At 39.6% G+C, this 20,790-nt stretch overlaps 1 protein-coding gene across 4 annotated transcripts in view; it reads left to right on the forward strand.

Annotated features, from left to right (window-relative positions):
- The window catches only part of tcf25 (transcription factor 25 (basic helix-loop-helix)), a 205,089-nt gene that overhangs the window by 58,879 nt on the left and 125,420 nt on the right, over window positions 1–20,790 (forward strand). The gene's annotated exons all lie outside the window — the stretch shown is intronic.

Consider the following 20,790-nt stretch of genomic DNA (forward strand, 5'->3'; position numbering starts at 1 on the left):
AAATGGACATTCGATGACCCCTCTAACAGGGATTAAAGTTCTCCGTCGCTACGACGGATTTCCGTTAATTGCAGCGAGTCTACGATGGATTTCCGTCATTTGCAGAGTTCCTGCCTGTCTTTTAATGTCTTAAATGCACTTTTCATTATTTTAAGGCCGTAAATAGGCTTACATTTCTCAAATAGTGTAATAAATGTCTTATTTTTAGTTTCAATAGGTCTTAAATTAAGGAAAGTCAAGGTGTATTCAGCCTGCTGAGGGAGATGTGATCAAAGCCTGGAGTGGAATGAAAGCACGTTCCTCTCTCCGCTCTAAGCGCTCTGTATTCACTCCGCTGTGCATCCACTCCGGGTTTTGTGCTCCCGCTCACTGAAAAACTGCTGCGCGTTCACTCCATTTAGTTATTAGGGATAAATGAGGGGAAAAGAAACATGTAGCGCATTGTTGTTGTTCTGCCGGCACACCAAAAATCATCCCCGCCACGGCTGCAGCTTCTCACTGACAACAGTAACGCCGCTCGCATCATTCACAGTCGGGTTATTATCAGAGAACAGAGCAGAACTTGAATTTCGGCGCGGGATTGCAGCTATTAATAATCATTCTACTCATTCCCGCAGGTTCCGACGGAATGTATCACATTTGCACCTGCTTTTGAGTTTTGAGAACTCACTCGCGCGCTCTGATTTTCTGTGCACAGATAAGGAGAGTGACAGCTTTTAATAATTATTAAGGGAGTTTGCAAATGTGATATTGATTTAATACAACAGATCAATAAACAATTACTGCATGATTTTGCTCTACATCATCAACGAAAATGGTTCCAAATAAAGTAACAGCTGAGCCGCTGCTCATCTCTAAAAGCAAACACAGGGGTTACTGTATAATTTCAGTTATTTAAATCATTTAATAGTTCTGTATTCAAAATTGTATATTTAAAACATTAATCTCCACATGAATTTAATTGCACTCATGCCACCTCTGAGCCTCATTAAACGTCTGAAAATGTACCTACAAGCCACTTTTGTGTTCTGTGCCACCTCTGTAGTACAAATTAATTTCTTATTAATACTAATTTCATATAATTGGTAACTTATTTGTCTTATTCTACTTCTTATTAATATTTTTTTTTAAGTAGAAATTTTAAATAGCTTATAAACATAATTTTTAAAATTTGACACAGATGAAAATGATGCCATTGCAAAAAAGAAAATGCCCTGTAAGTCACTTTAAGGAGTCAAATGTCACCTCGAATTAGGAAGGCTAATTTTTTTATCAGAATTTTTGATTGTTTATCAGAAGCTGCTCCTAATTAAATTAAGAGGACAAAGCTCCTAAAAAGAAAAGAAAGCATAGAGCCATGTGTAACACACTAGATCCATGCATGAGGTCTTAAAGAGACAGCAGCCTAAATAAACCTGCTGCTGTCTTTCATTATACAGTGAAGACTATCCAGTGTTATTTTACAGTTGAATAGATTATAGTTAGACCTAACTGAAAAAATTTAAGTACTGATAATTTAATTTGTATCTTGTTGTTATTTTTGTTTGTGCTATTGATTGTCATTCATTTATTTGTTCTTATTTTATTATTTACTAAATTATTCAAAGACTTTTTTAGTTAAAATAAATTTGATTCTGAGTGCAGGTGATTCTTGGGTGGGAAGGGGGCGTGGTCCATGGGAAATAGTCCTGCCACCACAACTGGAAAAAATCCTAGAGGAAACACTGCATACATTTAATAAAATTAGAAAAATGCATTTACAAAAGTAAAAAGAAAATGCCCCTGTAAATCAAGCGCTCCTAATTACAAGAAAAACACGGCTCTTAAACTGGGTGTGTGACAGGTATGGCTTTGTGTGGATCGGGGTTTGGCCGAGGAAAAATTCAGTCAACAGATTTTTTTTTTGCTTTAACCCCTGCTCTAAGGACCCGTGGGAGCCCTGTATTTAAGATAGCCCATCGGGCAGGGCAGTGACTGGAAAACACACTAGCCCCAGGACGTCGGGCTAGCGATTTTGCAAGGCTGTTATTGAACATTAAATAATGATTAACAGAACATTATTTAATGTAAATTGAAATGCTTACAAATGTCACAAACTTTTAAATTCATGTATGATCATGCACTGCAAATGATGTTATACACTGATTAATTTATTAATATGCATTTGAATGCATAGAAATCCGATTATATTGATTTATACATCATCTGATGCACTTTTCATTACAAATTAGGGATGTGCAACAGCGATCGAGTACTCGGCCATGACAGTGATGATCAATCCTGAAAACGATGCTCTTGGAAAAAAAAAAACAGTTCTGATTGGTTATAGCAGAACTTTTTGGGCGGCACCCCGAGCTCTGATTGTTTGGCTTGCAACGGCAATGCAGTCCAAAATATAGACGAAAGAAGAGAAGCATGGCTTCGAAGTCATATAGTGATGGCTGGGTTAGCTACATGCATATCTGCTTAATCTAATATAGGATGTGTTGGGATATTAACATTTATTAACATGCTGAATGCGCTGCATATTATCAGTGTTTAGTTTCATGCTCAAATGCAATGCCTAATATTGACTAAGTTATTTGAGACGGGCGGGCGATTTCTGGAATCACTTGATGTAGATAAAAATATCAGCACAAATCTGCCATAAACATAACATTTATAATGAGAACTTTATAGAATATCAGCGCGCTGTTATGAAAGCGCATCACGGCGGGAGCTCTCTGTCACTCTCTCTCTCTCGCTATAGCACGTAACTTAAAGTTCACTGGTATTTCATAAACATATCATTATAATTAGAACTTTATTGTGAAAGTGACGTGACATGTGGCCAAGTATGGTTACCCATACTCGGAATTTGTGCTCTACATTTAACCCATCCTAAGTGCACACACACAGCAGTGAACACATACACACCGTGAACACACCCCCGGAGCAGTGGGCAGTCATTTATGTTGCGGCGCCCGGGGAGCAGTTGGGGGTTCGGTGCCTTGCTCTTGGGCACCTCAGTCATGGTATTGAAGGTGGAAGAGAGCGCTGTACATTCACTCCCCCCACCTACAATTCCTTCTGGACCGGAGACTCGAACTTGCAACCTTTGGGTTATGAGTTAGACTCTCTAATCATTAGGCCACGATTACCCCAATGAGTGTGAAAATATAGAATGTGAAATCTAAAATAAATTCTATCTTTCTGCATGAAAGCGCATCACGGTGGAGGTCTCTCACTCTCTCTCTCTCTCTCTCTCTCTCACTCACTCTCACTATAGTGCGTAACTGAAAGTTCACTGGCATTTTTTTTGTGCAGATACAAGTTTTATCTAAAGGCTGATTTATACTTCTGCGTCGGACCAACGCCGTATGTGTCAGTTTTCATTTATACTTCTGCGTTGTTGTCCACGTCGACGTGCAGTACACATGCAGACCGCTAGTCTGCAGTGTCCACAGGCATGTTGCTTGTGTAACCTGCAGTACCACAACAAAAGCCGAAGAAGAAGCGGCTCATCAGAGAAGCATAGCTGTGACGGCGACAAATAAATATCAAATCATTAAATAATTATTTAAAACTACAAAAAGGAGACCACAATGGAACAGAAGATGGCATTCTTTCAGTCTGCACAAGGACTTGTACCACGGCAGATCAACATAGTTTGTCATGGACAACTAGTCATTTATAAAGCTACAGGTATGTAGTATAATAAATAAGACACTTGTTCTTTGCTTTGTTTTATTTTAAATAAGAAGGTGTAACATTAAAATATACTAAAGTGTATATAAACGCACACAAAACTACATACGGAGGGAGGGGTTCTAGCAGACCAATCACAGCGCTTGCGTTCCGCGTAGAATTGATGTGCTGTTAGAATTTTGGAGAGGTGCACATCAGGTTACGCCGGGGAGACAGAACCAAGTGGAGAACGACCAGAACAAAACGAGGAGCTCGTTCCTAAACGAGGGACTACATCTGTAGCATGGGCACGCGTTTTTAAGCACTGCAGTTTTAAAACAACCGATTTTAAGCCGTTGAAACACAAACAACAGAGCTATATGCTCTGTTTCTATATGAGAGGACCGTGCATTTATTATTTTTATTTTTTGCCGCTTTATTGACTTTGAACGATTACATAAACGCACTTATATGCTTCAGAATCCCCGTCTTGGCAAGTATCCTCATAAAGACAGCGATTTAGGTCTTAAGAGAGAGGAAACAGCTAAAAGAGAAAATGCATATGTAACAGTATATTGGACTTCGGTCTTAAAGGGGAAGCTGTCCAATATTCGTTCTGTCTGCCATTCATATTAATCATAGCATATTGCTAGAAAATCTCTCACTGCTCTTTTAATATCATAAAAACCTTTTTAAAAGAAAAAAAATACTATATCGTGACGTATATCGTTATCTTGATATAAAATTAGTCACATCGTGATGGAAGATTTTGATCATATCGCCCACCCCTAGGATGTGTCATAGAACAGGCTTCAGTTTATTGGCATAATGTCACTCTTCAGCTTCACCTCAGGCAGCTATTCCTTTTTAGATGCTACTTTTTTAATAACATTGCTGCATCATAATCATAATCTAAAAGTGTTCGAATTGTGTTCATGTTTTCATACACAGGTTTTCATGTCATATTTTTATTTTAAAAACATTCGTTTTCATAACAATCTTCAGATATTTCATTATCTCCATTACAGCCATGTCCCAACCCCTACATTGCTACATAATATATACTGCGTTAGGCAAACTTAGACTTGTCACAGCACTTAAATATTATTTCTCTTGTTGGTTTTGATTGCTTCTGTTGTCCTCATTTGTAAGTTGCTTTGGCTAAATCAGGGGTCTCCAACCTTTTTTGCACCACGGACTGGTTACATTTTGAAAATATTCTCACGGACCAACTATATAATATAAATTATATAGTGGTTCAACGGATCATATTGTGGTTTTTGAGTCACAGATTGGATGATTTTTTTCGGAAAAAGCAAGAAAAAAAAAATTTAAAGCACAGAGAATGAGAATGCTGTGAAGGGTTTTTTGACATACACTTTGTGTATGTACAGTATCTCACAAAAGTGAGTACACCCCTCACATTTCAGCAACAATTTTAGTATATCTTCTCAAGGGACAATACTACGCAAATGAAACTTGGATATATTTTAGAGTAGTCAATGTGCAGCTTGTATAGCAGTGCAAGTTTACTGTCCTCTAAATATAACTCAGGATATAGCCATTATATAACTGGCAACAGAAATGAGTACACCCTAAGTGAACATGTTAAAACTGTGTCCAAAGTGTCAATATTTTGCAGGGGCATCATTGTTATCTAGCACTGCCTTAATCCTCCTGGGCATGGAATTCACCAGAGCTGCACAGATTGTTGCTGGCATCCTCTTCCACTCTTCTATAATGACATCACGGAGCTGTTAGATGTTAGACACATGGTGAATACCCCACATGTGCTCCATAGGGTTCAGGTCTGGAGACATACTTGGCTACTCCATCACCTTCAGCTTCATCAGCAAGGCAGTTGTCATCTTGGCAGTGTGTTTGGGGTTGTTATCATGTTGGAAAACTGCCATTCGGCCCAGTTTCTGAAGGGAGGGCATCATATTCTGCTTCAGAATAGTTCATCAAATTAAGATGGTGGCACGCACGGAAGCAGCGGCTCGGAGTTCTCTCACTAGGCGCCACTGTATAGTGTTATTTGTGTTTTTACCTGTCTTTTTATATGATATAATTTTTTCTTTTCGACTGGAATCTACTCACATAACATATGACCGACAAAAGATACTGGATATTAGAACAGCGAGTTTCATCCCACCCCCTCCTTCTAATATCCAGAAGGAGCTACTCTGCACATCGGTACCTGCTTGGATCATAAGCCCAGACATCAAGCGACGCAGGCAGCGGAGAGACAGGAAGAAAAAGCGAGGCAAGCGAGCCGGCATACATTCTAGGCTAAGGAGCTTCCCGGACAAACCAACTTTACCCAGCCTGTTTGTTGCGAATTCCCGGTCTATCGTCAACAAGATCGATGAGCTGAAGCTGAGGATCTACTCTAATAAATTGAGCAGTTGTGCTTCCATTATCACGGAAACCTGGATGAATCATAACATCCCAGACACGGCTATCGAGCTTGCAGGCCGAACTGTGTTTTGAGCGAATAGAACGGCTGACTCCGGCAAAGGAAAAGGGGGCGGTGTGTGTATATATGTGAGTAACACTTGGTGTGCATACACTGGCACTGTTGAGAAGTTTTGCTCACCGGACTTGGTTTATAATGCTTAAATGCAGGCTGTTCTATTTACCAAGAGAGTTTACTGTGGTATTTCTCACTGCTGTTTATATTACACCAAAACAAATGCTAAACTGGCGCTAGCTAAGTTTCATGAGACCACACACGAGCTACAGAATGTCCATCCAGATGGCGTGTTTATAATAGCAGGAGACTTTAATTACGCTAATCTTAAGGATGTGCTCCCCAAATTTCATCAGGTTATTGATTTCCCATCATCCCATCACCACCAGAGGCAATAATACTTTGGACCACGTGTACTGTAACATAACAAAGAGCTATAAAGCATCTCCCTCCCCCCATCTTGGTCGGTCTGACCACATCAGTTTGTTTGTAACCCCCATCTACAAACCTCTCATTGCAAGGATTAAGCCCACAGTTTGCACCATCAAGATTTGGCCTGAAGGAGCTATGGCCAGGCTGCAAGACTGCTTTGATGTGACTGACTGGGACTTGTTCAAAATAACTGCCACACAAAATAACCACACAGCCCTAAACACCTATGCCTCATCTGTGCTGGATTACATCAGTTTCAGCATGGACAGTGTCACCACTGAGAGGAAAATATGCATACTTCCTAACCACAAACCATGGATGAATGCAGCTGTGATTAGACTGCTGAGGGCCCGTGATGCTGCTTTCCGGTCAGGTGATCAAGAGGCATATCGAACAGCCTGGGCTAAACTGAGGAGAGGCATCAAGGTAGCAAAGCGCTGCCACAAAAAGCGTATTGAGGAGCACTTCATCAACACTGACTGAGCTCAACATTCACAGTGAGCCCATCCCTTCCTGAAGAGCTAAATCGTTTCTTTGCAACGTTTGAATGCGCAGACACCTCAAACGCCGCAATGCAGACACAGCAGAGGCCAACACGGAGTGTGTTGATGCTGAGTCCCTATGAGCTGAGACGAACTCTGAACAACATCAACCCAAGCAAGGCTACTGGACCAGATGACGTGCCAGGACGGATCTTAAAAACTGTGCAGGTGAGCTGACAGGAGTATTCACAGATCTGTTTAACACCTCCCTGGAGCAGGCCATGGTACCAACCTGCCTCAAGTCAGCCACAATAATCCCGGTACCAAAACAGGCAGCAATCAAGACACTGAATGACTACTGGCCAGTAGCCCTGACGGCAGTGGTGAAGTGTTTTGAGCGACTCATTCTGTCACGCATCAAGAGCAATATTTCACCTTTCTTGGATCAGCACCAGTTTGCCTACAGGACAAACAGGTCAACTGAGGATGCAGTGTCACTGGCCCTCCACACAGCCCTGACACACACACTGATCAGAGGAACGCATACGTGCGGATATTTATAGTCAAGTCAAGTCACCTTTATTTATATAGCGCTTTTAACAATACAGATTGTGTCAAAGCACTTAACAGTATCAAATTGGAGGATAGAGTGTCAGTAATGTGTAATGGTAAGATTAAACACTCAATTTTCAGTTAAAGGCATTTCATTATTGAATTCAGAGATGTCATTGTCTAGCTCAGTTTAGTTTAAATGGTATCTGTGCAATCAAATCGGCAATAATCGCTAGAAAATTAAGTGTCCCCAACTGAGCAAGCCAGAGGCGACAGCGGCAAGGAACCAAAACTCCCTCTGTGACAGAATGGAGAAAAACCTTGGGAGAAACCAGCATCAGTCGGGGGGCCAGTTCTCCTCTGGCCAGACGAAACTCGCAGTTCAAAAGTTTATATTTCTATTTTTTATTTTGTTGCAATTTCTAACAATAATAGTATTATGTAGTTAGGTATTTTATTATATTTTTAGTTTTATTGTATTTTAATCGAGGTCTTCACTGGGGATATGTCTCTGGGGCTCATCTGGGTGTCCTGGTCTCCGCTGACGATCAGGGCTGTAGACATCATCTCTTGGTGCTGATCCACCATCTGATCAGATACGGACTGAGAAACAGAATAGGAAAGAAACAGACAAATAATAGCGTAGATGCCATTCGTACATCGTGTGTTATGGGGAGTGTTCCCGGTTCTGGTTGATCTAATTAATGCAGTCTAACAATCCTTTAACGGATTTGAATAATAGAAGCGTATTAGTGTGTTATGTGTAAGCCAGGCTAAAGAGATGGGTCTTTAATCTAGATTTAAACTGACAGAGTGTGTCTGCCTCCCGAGCAGTGCTAGGTAGTTTGTTCCAGAGTTTGGGTGCTAAATAGGAAAAGGATCTGGCGCCTGCAGTCGATTTTGATATTCTAGGTATTACCAAACGGCCAGAGTTTTGAGAACATAGTAGACGTGGAGGACTATAGTGTGATAAGAGCTCGCTCAAGTACTGAGGAGCGAAGCCATTCAGGGCTTTATAAGTAATTAACAAGATTTTAAAATCTATCCGATGTTTGATAGGGAGCCAGTGCAGTGTTGACAGAATTTATAGATTATAGTTCTGCTTTCAATACCATCTCCCCCAATAACCTGGTTAACAAACTGAATTACCTTGGCCTCAACACACACCTGTGCAACTGGGTTCAAGATTTCCTCAGCAGGCAGACCACAGACTGTGCACATGGGGAAGCATGTCTCACCCTCCATCATACTGAACACAGGAGCACCACAGGGTTGTGTGCTGAGCCCCCTCCTCTTCTCCCTCAATACGCATGACTGTAGACCCTCCTAAGATACGAACACCATAATCAAGTTTACGGATGACACCATTGTTGTGGGGAGAATAACTAACAACAATGAGTCAGCCTATAGAGCAGAAGTCGAGAATTTGGAGCGCTGGAGCCGATATAACCTAATCTTCAATGCAACAAAAACAAAGGAGATGATCTTGGACTTCAGAAGGCTGAAGCCCTCTCTTCACTGCCCCATCAACATCAATGGTGAGAAGGTGGAGACTGTTCAGAACTTCAAATATCTTGGAGTTCACATCAGTCAGAATGCTACGTGGACTGTCAAATACCTCAGAGATGGTCAAAAAAGGACTTCAAAGACTTCATTGCTTGAGACTTTTGAAGAGAGCATGACTCCCACAACAGCTGCTGGTGAAGTTCTATAGGTCAGTCATCGAGTCAGTCATCACCTATTGCATTGCAGTGTGGTACTCTGGCTGTACCTCAGAAAACAGGAAGTCTCTCCAGCGGCTCATTAAAACAGCAGAGAGGATTAGCGGCTCCCAGCTCCCTAGTCTGAAGGACATTTACGGGGCACGTTGCATCTGGAAGGCCAAAACCATCATCAGAGACCCTTCACACCCAGGTCACAACATTTTCACCCTTCTGCCATCTGGGAAACGATACAGAACATTGTATGCCCACACAGCAAGACTCAAAAATAGTTTTTACCACAGAGCAGTTGCTCTATTGGACACCCCACCTTCCACAGGGACCTAGAGACCTCAACCACTTCCCCACTTACTGACTTTAGTGCAATCACCTTACTGTACAATATTTTATTGTGTAAAAGTCTTTATCTCTCATGGTCAAGATTCAATTCAATTCAAGTTTATTTGTATAGCGCTTTTTACGATACAATCGTTGCAAAGCAGCTTTACAGGAAATTAAGTTTCTACTATATATGTGCATACACATACGCACATATACACATACACACAGAAGAAACCCAATATAATTAAGTTATGGCAGACTTAACTTGGTAATTATGTGTTGTCTGAGGGTTGGCATCCTCCGTGGTCCTCTGAGGTGTTGCCATCATCTCTTCTCAGGTGTTTGGTCATCTCGGATCGTTTTAAGGGTTGGATCCAGACTGACGCTTCAGTAATTCCTAGTTACAGAATCAGAGAAACAGATAGAGACATAATTAGCGTGGCTGCTGTTCTATTTAAGCAAAAATTATTTGTTCAACCCAATCTAAAGAATTATAATGTACATTTGATCAGATATAAATGCAGTACAAGATTATAAGATGCATTATGTGAATGCTTGGCTAAAGAGATGTGTCTTTAATCTAGATTTAAACAGAGAGAGTGTGTCTGAACCCCGAACGTTATCAGGAAGGCTATTCCAGAGTTTGGGTGCCAAATGTGAAAAAGCTCTACCTCCTTTAATGGACTTTGCTATCCTAGGTACTACCAAAAGTCCAGAATTTTGCGACCTTAGGGAGCGGGTTGGATTGTAGCGTGGTAGAAGACTTAACTTCTACCGGAAGTTAATAGGTAGCCAGTGCAGAGACAGTAAAATTGGGGTAATATGATCATATTTTCTTGACCTGGTAAGGACTCTAGCCGCTGCATTTTGGACTATCTGTAGCTTGTTTATTGAAGATGCAGGACAACCAGCTAGCAGTGCATTACAATAGTCCAGTCTAGAGGTCATGAATGCATGAACTAGCTTTTCTGCATCTGAAACAGGTAGCATGTTTCGAACCTTGGCAATGTTTCTAAGATGGAAGAATGATGTTTTTGTAACATGGGAAATATGATTTTCAAAGGACAAGTTGCTGTCTAATATAACACCCAGGTTTTTGACTTTAGAGGATGTAACAGTATCCGTCTAGTTGCAAATTGTAATCCAAGAGATTCTGAGTACTGTTTTTTTGGACCAATAAGTAATATCTCAGTCTTATTCGAATTTAATAGGAGGAAATTATTGGCCCATCCAATCTTTTATATTTTTAACACAATCTATTAGCTTAGATAGTTCAGAAATTTCATCTGGTCTTGTTGAGATATATAGTTGAGTATCATCAGCATAACAATGGAAACTAATCCCGTATTTTCTAATAATATCACCAAGGGGCAACATGTATATTGAAAATAGCAGAGGACCTAGGACAGATCCTTGTGGTACTCCATACTTTACTGGTGATAGTTGAGATGACTCCCCGTTTAAAAAAACAAAGTGGTAGCGAAAAGTGATAGGTGATAGGTAGTGATAGGTAGGATCTAAACCATCTTAAAGCCTGCCCTCGAATACCCGTATAGTTTTGTAATCGATCTAGGAGTATGTCATGGTCTATAGTGTCGAACGCAGCACTAAGATCAAGTAAAACTAGCAATGAGGTGCAGCCTTGGTCTGACGCAAGAAGCAAGTCATTTGTAATTTTAACAAGTGCAGTTTCTGTGCTATGGTGAGGCCTGAAACCTGACTGAAATTCTTCATAGAGATAATTTTTTTGCAAGAAGCAGCACAATTGAGCAGACACAACTTTTTCTAAAATTTTAGACATAAACGGCAGATTTGAAATGGGTCTGTAATTTGCCAGTTCACTAGAATCTAGTTGTGGTTTCTTAATAAGAGGTTTAATAACTGCCAGCTTGAATGGTTTTGGAACGTGACCTAAAGCTAACGATGAGTTAATAATATTGAGAAGCGGTTCTTCTGCTACAGGTAACAACTCTTTCAGTAGTTTAGTGGGTACAGGATCTAATAAACATGTTGTTGGTTTAGATGCAGTGATAAGTTTTAGTTCTTCCTGTCCTATAGTTGTAAAGCACTGCAGTTTTTCTTTGGGAGCGGTGAATGAAACTGAAGTACTAGATGGTGTAGAACCTACATTTGTTATTGTATTTCTAATGTTATCTATTTTATCAGTGAAGAAATTCATAAAGTCATTACTATTAAACTGTGAGGGAATATTTCGATTGGGTGACGTCTGTTTATTTGTTAGTCTAGCCACTGTGCTAAATAAAAACCTTGGATTGTTTTGGTTATTATCTATGAGTTTGTGGATATGCTCTGCCCTGGCAGCTTTTAGAGCCTGTCTATAGCTGGACATACTGTTTTTCCACGCAATTCTAAAAACTTCCAAGTTAGTTTTTCTCCATTTGCGCTCAAGATTACGAGTTTCTTTCTTGAGAGAATGGGTATAACTGTTGTACCATGGCGCAGTACGCTTTTTCTCTAACCTTTTCATATTGAGGGGGGCAACAGCTTCTAATGTATTAGAGAAGATAGTGCCCATGTTGCTAGTCATTTTGTCTAGTTCACGTGTATTTATGGGTACACAGAGCAGTTGAGATAAATCAGGCAGGTTATTTGTGAATCTGTCTTTGGTGGCTGGAACAATAGTTCTGCCCAGACGATAACGCGGAGCCATATAGTTAATATCGGTAATATGCAGCATGCACGATACAAGGAAATGATCAGTAACATCATCACTTTGAGGTACGATATCTATATCAGTAAGATCAATTCCAGGCGATATAATTAAATCTAGCGTATGATTGAAACGATGAGTGGGCCCGGTGACATTTTGCTTGACTCCAAAAGAGTTTATTAGGTCAGTAAACGCAAGTCCTAACACATCATTTGTATTATCAACGTGAATGTTAAAATCTCCGACAATTAGCAATAGATCTGAGAGGAAATCTGCAAATTCTTTTAGGAATTCTGTATATGGCTCTGTCGGTCTATACACAGGAGCCAGAGCAAGAGATAGGAGAGATAGAAGCGGTCCTGATACGATGATTGTCGTCGCGGGCGATGTACCGTCTCGATCAGGCTCCTGAAGTCCCTCTTCAGTGTCTCCGTCTGCCGCAGCTTGGTGTCGTTAACCCCCGCGTGCAGCACGACAGCGCCGATGCTCTCGTCGCCCCCTAAGGATCACGGGTATCTGCGCAGAAACATTGAGAACACGAGCACCGGGGGAAACAGTGAGTGTGCACTTTACCTTCAGCTAACGTAGCACGGACGTGCCGGACGATGGAGTCTCCGACGATCACAGCATCGCGTTCCGTCTCGCGGAGGGGAGCGAAGCGGTTCCGGGTGGAGATCTCGAAGACTGGAGGCGGCGGAGGGGGGGAGAGGTCATCACCCGGGGCCTGGCTCGCATCTTCCGCTGCTGGTGCACCCAGGGTCCGTGGTGTCCCAGCGCCAGAGTGAAGGACACCTGGGAAGATCGCACAGGGCCTGTGCAGAGAAACACACGGAGTAGAAGTGGTCGGCGTGTTAGCAGCGCGCTGTATACTTACCCCGGACTTGTGAGCGTCAGCCCGGGATGTTTCCAGCGCGGCTATCCGCTCTCTCAGCTGGGCCTGCTTCTCCACCAGGTTGCGGATCTGCTTCTCCATGGCCTCCAGCTCCAGTTGCACCGAATGTAGCTCGAACGTGTCCTCACCTGCACTCGGAGTTAGACACAAATCCGCCATTTAAGCAAGTAACAGTGAAACAATGGTAATGTGTAATAGAGTATTAGCAATGTAAGCGAGATTAGCAGCCACCACGCTGGCGATGCTAACTGGCTATAAGCTAATAGCAGACTCGGGAAATCAAAATAAAACTAGTGATAACAAGGCACTCTGATTGCTTTTGTTGTAGAATGCTATAGGGGATATAATCACATGTTATAGAAACGAAAATGATAGTGTATAAAACTGATCTTCAGATAGAAAATAGACGATAAGGAATTAACTTGACGGAGCTCAAGCTCAAAACACGTAGTAGCAACAGTCTCAGCACCCACTTCTCAAAAATGTAGATTTAAATCATTAGACACATCAAAGATTCATATATATATATATACTACCTCAGCACTTATCACTTTCTGCTTAATTGTACGTAATGACTACATTTGTTGTCATGTGCTATGTGTCCCTTGAGTACTGTTGAATAGCATATTGTGTATACAGGGTTTTTCCTGGGTCAGAAAAGGTCTTCGGTGGTGGCTGACGGTCATCCACACACAGTAAAAAGTACCCTCCCCACGTGTTCTGCGAACCCAATACTGACCATTACTAAAATAAATGCAAAGAAACAGTTAGTGATTTTTAATTATATTTATTCATGAAAGAAAAAACAGCCACTGTAAGGGAATATAATAAAACTGGATTTCATATTTTTGTAAGATAGGATCCTTCTTTGCTAGACCTCACAATTATAATTATATCAATATTGAAAAAGCATTAAAAAGTTTATATTTAACTAGTAGTCAAATTTTCTACCATACATCTGAATAAAATTAGCAGCTGGCTAACAAATTGATTTGTGGCTGGTTTCATCCAAGGTTATTTTCGTAAACGAAAACTGACACTAAAACTATTGGTCAAAAAACATTTTCGTAAACTGAAATAAAATTAAAATTTCTAAATAAATAAACTAAAACTAAACGAAACTAACAACAGTAACTGAAAAACTAATGAAAATAAAATAATTAGCAAAAATAAATAATCGTGTTCGTGATTTTAATAAGCTCTCATTCTGTGCCAGAAAATCGGTTGTTTAGGGAAATAGATGACGCTTCGTGCACGTGAGCTGCGTCCTAAATGGGTATTCGCAGAGAATACGTTTTTGCATTTAAAAAACAAGACGCGGGCTGTGAAATGGGAAATAACTATAAAATATGAAATAAGAAATAATAATAATGCACACTCTTACAGCGCACAAACGTTTAAAAGCGTGCTTGACGTGCGAGAACAACATGAGAGTGAGTTAACAGACACAGAATTAAAAGTTTTGGATGAGCTGACTTTAGTGAAGAGTCATTTTGTCACGTTTTGCGATTACTATGGTAACGTCCGCCTCGACTGTATAAAACGCATCCAAAATGAGAGAAAGCGATAGCCGCGCTGTTTTTTCACAGCTGGCAGTGTTTTGTAAAAGGGGCTTTAGAACTGGGATTGATTGCGTTGCTCATCTGAAGCGCGTGAGCGCTAGAGCGGCTCGTCAAAGTGAAGTGCAAACATCATTTAAATCACCATATCACATTTATTTTTGAGTAGTATGAGGTTTCAAACCATTTTAGATTGTTTCTTATTATTGTTTACATTCATAGAGGGAGACAGGACATACAGTATAGTGTACACCGGTGGCTCCTATGCAAAAAATCCAACAAATTAATGCATTGAAAACAGATGGACAAAAATAAAGTTTACAGAGTTTCAATGACGATTGCAAACAACAAGCCTGCGTCCCAATGTGCACACTGTCCATGCTAAATTATATGTGATATTAGTAATTTCGAGTGTGCTCGAGCCGTGCGCTCTCTTGTCTGCGTGCCTTGTTTCGTGTTGGAGCGTGGTGTTTGGATCCCGGCACTCATGTCTTGAGTTTCCTTTTTGTGTTGGGGTTCGGACACTCACGCTCCATGTTCTGTCTCGTTGTGTGAGTGTGCGGTCTCGAGTCCGCTTGGCCGCGCTCTCTTTTGTCCGCGTATGTTGTGTTGCACGCAGTTCGTGTTTTTATCGGCTGCGTGCATTCATGTTATGTCTTGTGCTGTGTGGCACGTAGCTTGTGTTTTTCATTGGCTGCGTGCTTTCATGTTGTCATGTCTTGTGTGAACGCGCGGCTTATGAGTATTCTCATTAGCTGCCTGTTCGTGTCCTGTTTAGCACATGGCTGGTGATTTGTGTTGCTGGCCATGTGCTTGTGTTTTGTTTTGTGTGAGCACATGGCTTTTGTCTTAGTTTATGTGTGCCATGTGCTCTCATGTCAATTGTCTTGACCCCACCCATCTTGTTTCCTGATTATTGGTTAATTTGCCCCACCTGTTTTCTTTGTTACCCTCCTAATTTTCTCTCTTTATAATCTCCTTGTGTTTGCAGTCCTGTGCCAGTTCATCATCTATATTCCTGTGGATGTGTCCTTGTGTTTGCCTTGCCTTGTCTTGGTTTTCCCCTACGGGGTAGTTTGGTTTGTTTTGTTTATTTTTATTATTCAATAAAAGCCCATTCTTCTGCACCACTGAGTCCTCGCCTCATCCCTTCACCCCAACCCTGACAGGAAGTGTTCCATTAACTCTGTTAAACTATAATTACTAAAACTAAAATATATAAAAACTAAATAGAAATGCGTTCACAAAATAAAAACTAAACTAAAACTAACAAAACCATTAACGGAACTAACTAAAACTAAACTGAAATTATAGGAAATTTGAAAACTATATTAAAATAAAAACTAATTTAAAAATTAAAAACTATAATATCCTTGGTTTCATCTCACTCAGTCTAAAGTAAATGATTTTAACTACACATTGTCATATAAATAACCTGAAATTAGGCTACTGTGGATTATTAAGGGTTGTTGTTGTTGTTAATAATAATAATGTTAAATCTTTTTCTTTTATTGAAAGTGTGTTTTATGTTAGTTGCATGTGCAAAACGCTTTGTCAGAGAAGATAAAGATCCTTTTTTTTTTTTTTTTTTTTTAAGCACAATTCACAACACAGTGAATTCAGTTTTTTTTTTAAAAATGTATATCTCTGAATGCGCCGCATGAAACATGGATTCAGTCTTCATGTGAGTTGATTTTGAGGGAGGGAGTGGAAAGACAGTTAGGGCTTGTTTACACCTGGTCACTTTATGCATTTTGTCGGATCGGAAATCCATCTGATTTGTTACTTTTGGCCACATAAAAAACTGATATGAATCTGATCTTGAATTAGGCCTATACTGCACTATCACGTCAAAGAAATCACCAGTGTGCTGCATTTTATTCATCATCAGCCAATTAAAAGATCTAAGATCGCAAACGGAGAGAGTGGCATCAGCAGTGGAAAGATAAGTTACTTTACTTTCAGTTTCATTCGCTGCCGGCTTGCTGGCTGTATCCGTGGCCATGCGTGTAGCGTTAGCGCTGTCATATCTGACTATTACATGTCATATAGCCTATAACACGCTCTCACACGTTTGTTTTTCAACATTTTGGGAGGAGTAAAATGTACATATGTGGTTTCAACAAGCAGATGCATTTACACTTGTCCAGTTTCGTCTGGAATGCATCCCAGACATAAGTGGTTTGAGCGATCGGATTTAAATCATTTCGAATTCGTAGGACTGGTCTTTTCACGATTGGATAGCTGTATATAACGGAATAGGGTCTAACATAGACAAGTTTATACAATTCTTCCTCTCCTATAGTAGAGAATGAGTGGAATTGTTCCTCAGGGGATCTATAGTGCACTATCTGATGAGAAACTGTAGCTGACGGCTGCATGGTTACAATTTTATCTCTAATAGTATCGATCTTGGAAGTACAATAGTTCATAAAGTCATTATTGCTGTGCTGTTGGGAAATGTCAACACCTGCTGATGCTTTTATTTTTTGTTCATTTAGGCACTGTATTGAATAAATGCCTGGGGTTATGTTTGTTTTCTTGTAAAAGAGACAAAAAGTAAGCAGTTTTTAATACTTCTTTGTAGGATAGGGTACTTTGCCGCCAAGCAATACGAAATGCCTCTAGTTTTGTTTTCCTCCAGCTGCGCTCCATTTTCCGGGCTGCTCTCTTTAGGGCGCGAGTGTGCTTATTATACCACAAGTCATTTATTAATTATTTCTTCATGTTATTGCAGTACCCAATCTAAAGTTGAAACAACTACTCATCACTAGTGTTTGTAAATGTTTACTATAAAACAATTAGTACCGTTATGGGAATTGGACTTTTAGCTGCTGTGACAAAGTCAGAGTAAAAGGTGATTAGTTAAAAGAGAATTTATATTCTTGCTAAAGACATAAATATAACAGCAACACATAATAGGAACAAGATCAGCATAGCTTAATAGAAAAGCTTTGCGTTTATTGACTCAATTACGGATTTAGGATAAAATATTAGGTTACACTTCGATTGTCCACTTTATACATTCTGCTGACTCTAAGTAACTTTGCAGTGTCAAATAACTAATTAATTTGCAACTACATGTCAATCAACTCTCATTAGAATATTAGTAGACTGTTAGGTTGGGGTTAGTAAAATAAGCAGTCATAAGTTAGTTGTTATAAGTATTCAATTCAAGTATACTAATAAGTTAGTAGAACATTATATAATGTTTGTTAATGATCTATGAAATTATAAAGTGTTTTTATATTCATGTGTAGTGCATTATCATATATGAATTTAAAGTTTAATAGCATCTGTATGCATTTTAATTTACATTAACTAATGATTTGTTAATTATTTTGTAATGTTCAATATGTTCATTAGTAAACATTTACAAGCACATTACCTCATACATGACTATTTGAATATATATTATCTAATGATGTTAATGATTCTTTAATAAGAGTTATTAAAGTGTCACCATTCCTTTACGTCACGACTTAAAGTGGACCTATTATGCAAAAATCACTTTAATAAGGTGTTTGAACACGGTTGTGTGGCTGCAGTGTGAAAACAACCAGCCTGTAATGTTAAATCATGAACAGTCTCTCCAAAAGAGCCGTTTCAGATTCTCCCTCTGTTCACGTCACAGAGGGGAAAAAGTCCCGCCCTTTTGTGATGCTGTCTGCCCTATTAGTATACACACAGCCCTGTGTGAGAAGCTGCAGTCTGCCATTACTGGAGATATATACAATGTCAGTGCCAAAGAGGCATTACAAGTGTTGTGCTTTGGGATGCACTAATGAACATAGGAGTCGCCATAATCTCCCCCCATCTGAGCCAAGGACACTGTGTTAAATTTAATTTTTGAAGGAAATATCCCGGAAAAAATCGGTAACGTCCCCTAAATGTTTAGGAATCAATACCAACGCTTCGTGCACTAACATCAGCTCCAGACAAAGTAAGTATCACGCGTTGTTTGCCAAATTGCCTTTCTGAAAGTGCTCCTTGGCACTCTGTAAGGCTAATTGCTAAAGCTATCATTGTTTCTGCCTGTTTTCACTGATGCTACTTTCAAGTGCTACCAGAATAATCGTGTTAGGAATGTGGTAGTTAAAAGTAGCATATGAAAGCAATGTGAGTCGATCACTTGAATTTGTCGAGCTCATAATCAGAAGTGGGACTTATAAAGTTTGTGACCGCATGAGACCAGCTCTGTTGTTATTTTTATCCCGCCGTGCTCCCCGTCTGTAATTCATAAATGCAAATTTATTATGCACAGTATAATCAGATGACTGACTTTGAAACAGAGTATGTTTTCTGTAAAGATAACAGGCTTGTACTAATAGTGGAATGTTTATTTGCAAAGGCTAGCACTGCTAATGCCAGAGCTTGAGCTCTTGAAGCTTCGCCCTCTTCTCTGGGAGCAACAGCTTATTTGCATTTAAAGCAACATACTCAAAATAAGCGTGTTTGGGTTCATACCCTAAAAGTGGCAATTTTAAGAAGCTATAAAATTTTATCTGTGGGGTATTTTGAGCTAAAACTTCACATACGCTCTGGGGACATCAGAGACTTAATTTACATCTTGTAAAAAGGGGCATGATAGGTCCCCTTTAACAAGGGGATAGCAACCAAACACCAGATATTTTCTAAACATATGGATCTGATTTCATCACTTTGACAGTGGTCTCAAACTCAATTCCTGGAGGGCCAAGGCTCTGCACAGTTTAGCTCCAACCAGCTCCAAATCACACCTGCTTGGAAGTTTCTTGTAACTCAGAAGACCTTGATTAGCTGGATCAGGTGTGTTTGATTAGGGTTGGAGCTAAACTGTGCAGAGCTGTGGCCCTCCAGGAATTGAGTTTGAGACCTATGCTTTAAGATTATGATAGTGTGTAAGTCCTGAAGATAATTCTTGGGATTTGTTTTCTGTAAACAAAGCATGAGAATTGACCATTGGCAAGGATTTTGATTGACAGGCGATCTGACCAGTCATAATGCCAAATCTGCCATTTTTGTCTGACAAACAAACTAAACAGGAGAGTAGATTAACGTCAGTGGACTAGTAAAGAGGAAGAGATAATCTGTTTACGTGCCGCTTCAACAGGCTCTACAGTAGGGCTGCCACTAGTATTTTTACTATTTTTATTTCGCTTAATCTATCAAATAATTTATTGATTTATCGATTAATCTAAACGATTAATTTCCCACAAAAAAATCAACAATTTTACTTAAGAATATTTTATTAAACTATATTTTATTAAACCAAATGAAATCCAAATTTGTATGAAATCCTTTTTTTAAAGCAAAAGTAAAGGGCAACAGAGTGCAAGAAGCAAGTGTCCATCTCATAGTCCAAATCACTGTAGTTCAGTATTATAGTGTAAGAATGACAACATATCCACGTCTACTAATAATAAAATTATAATAAAAAAAAAAACTCCTTTTTTTAAAGGAGTGTTTACCAGAAATATTATTTACCAGAATTTATTTAGGAGAAAAATGTAAATGTACAGTATTTCGAAATTTTTTTTTAAAAAAAATCCTTTTTTTCTTTTTTTTAATAAAATCAATTAATTGGAGATGCTTTTGATTATTAAAGTCCGTGTAAAGAGAATTCTGAGAATTGTTTCTAAACCCATTATAAATGTTAGAAATGTATTGCTGAAACACATTACAAAGTTAAACCGATAAACAGTTTTTCACCAATTCTGTGTTCAGGATTTTTTGGGCAGGGCTAAAACAGTGGCTCGACGATTCCAATAACACTCAAGTAACACTCAAGAGGTCAAGTTCTTAGTTTGTCTTTTTGAATGTCTGTGATGTTAGATAGATTCTAGGCAGGGACTGTGAATGGATACCTGGGTCTTAGCCCATAGACATCAATAGGTGGCAGAATACATACAATATATATGCAACTCACTGCAGCGCTGACGCGCGTTGAGCACGCTCATCTACAATTAAATAACGAACTTGCACGCTCAAACATTTATGGCTGTAGCATCAGTAGCGTCCATTCAGATTGTAGCAGTATTT

This window comes from Onychostoma macrolepis, chromosome 18, assembly GCF_012432095.1.
Source record: "Onychostoma macrolepis isolate SWU-2019 chromosome 18, ASM1243209v1, whole genome shotgun sequence".
NCBI classification, from domain to species: Eukaryota; Metazoa; Chordata; class Actinopteri; order Cypriniformes; family Cyprinidae; genus Onychostoma; species Onychostoma macrolepis.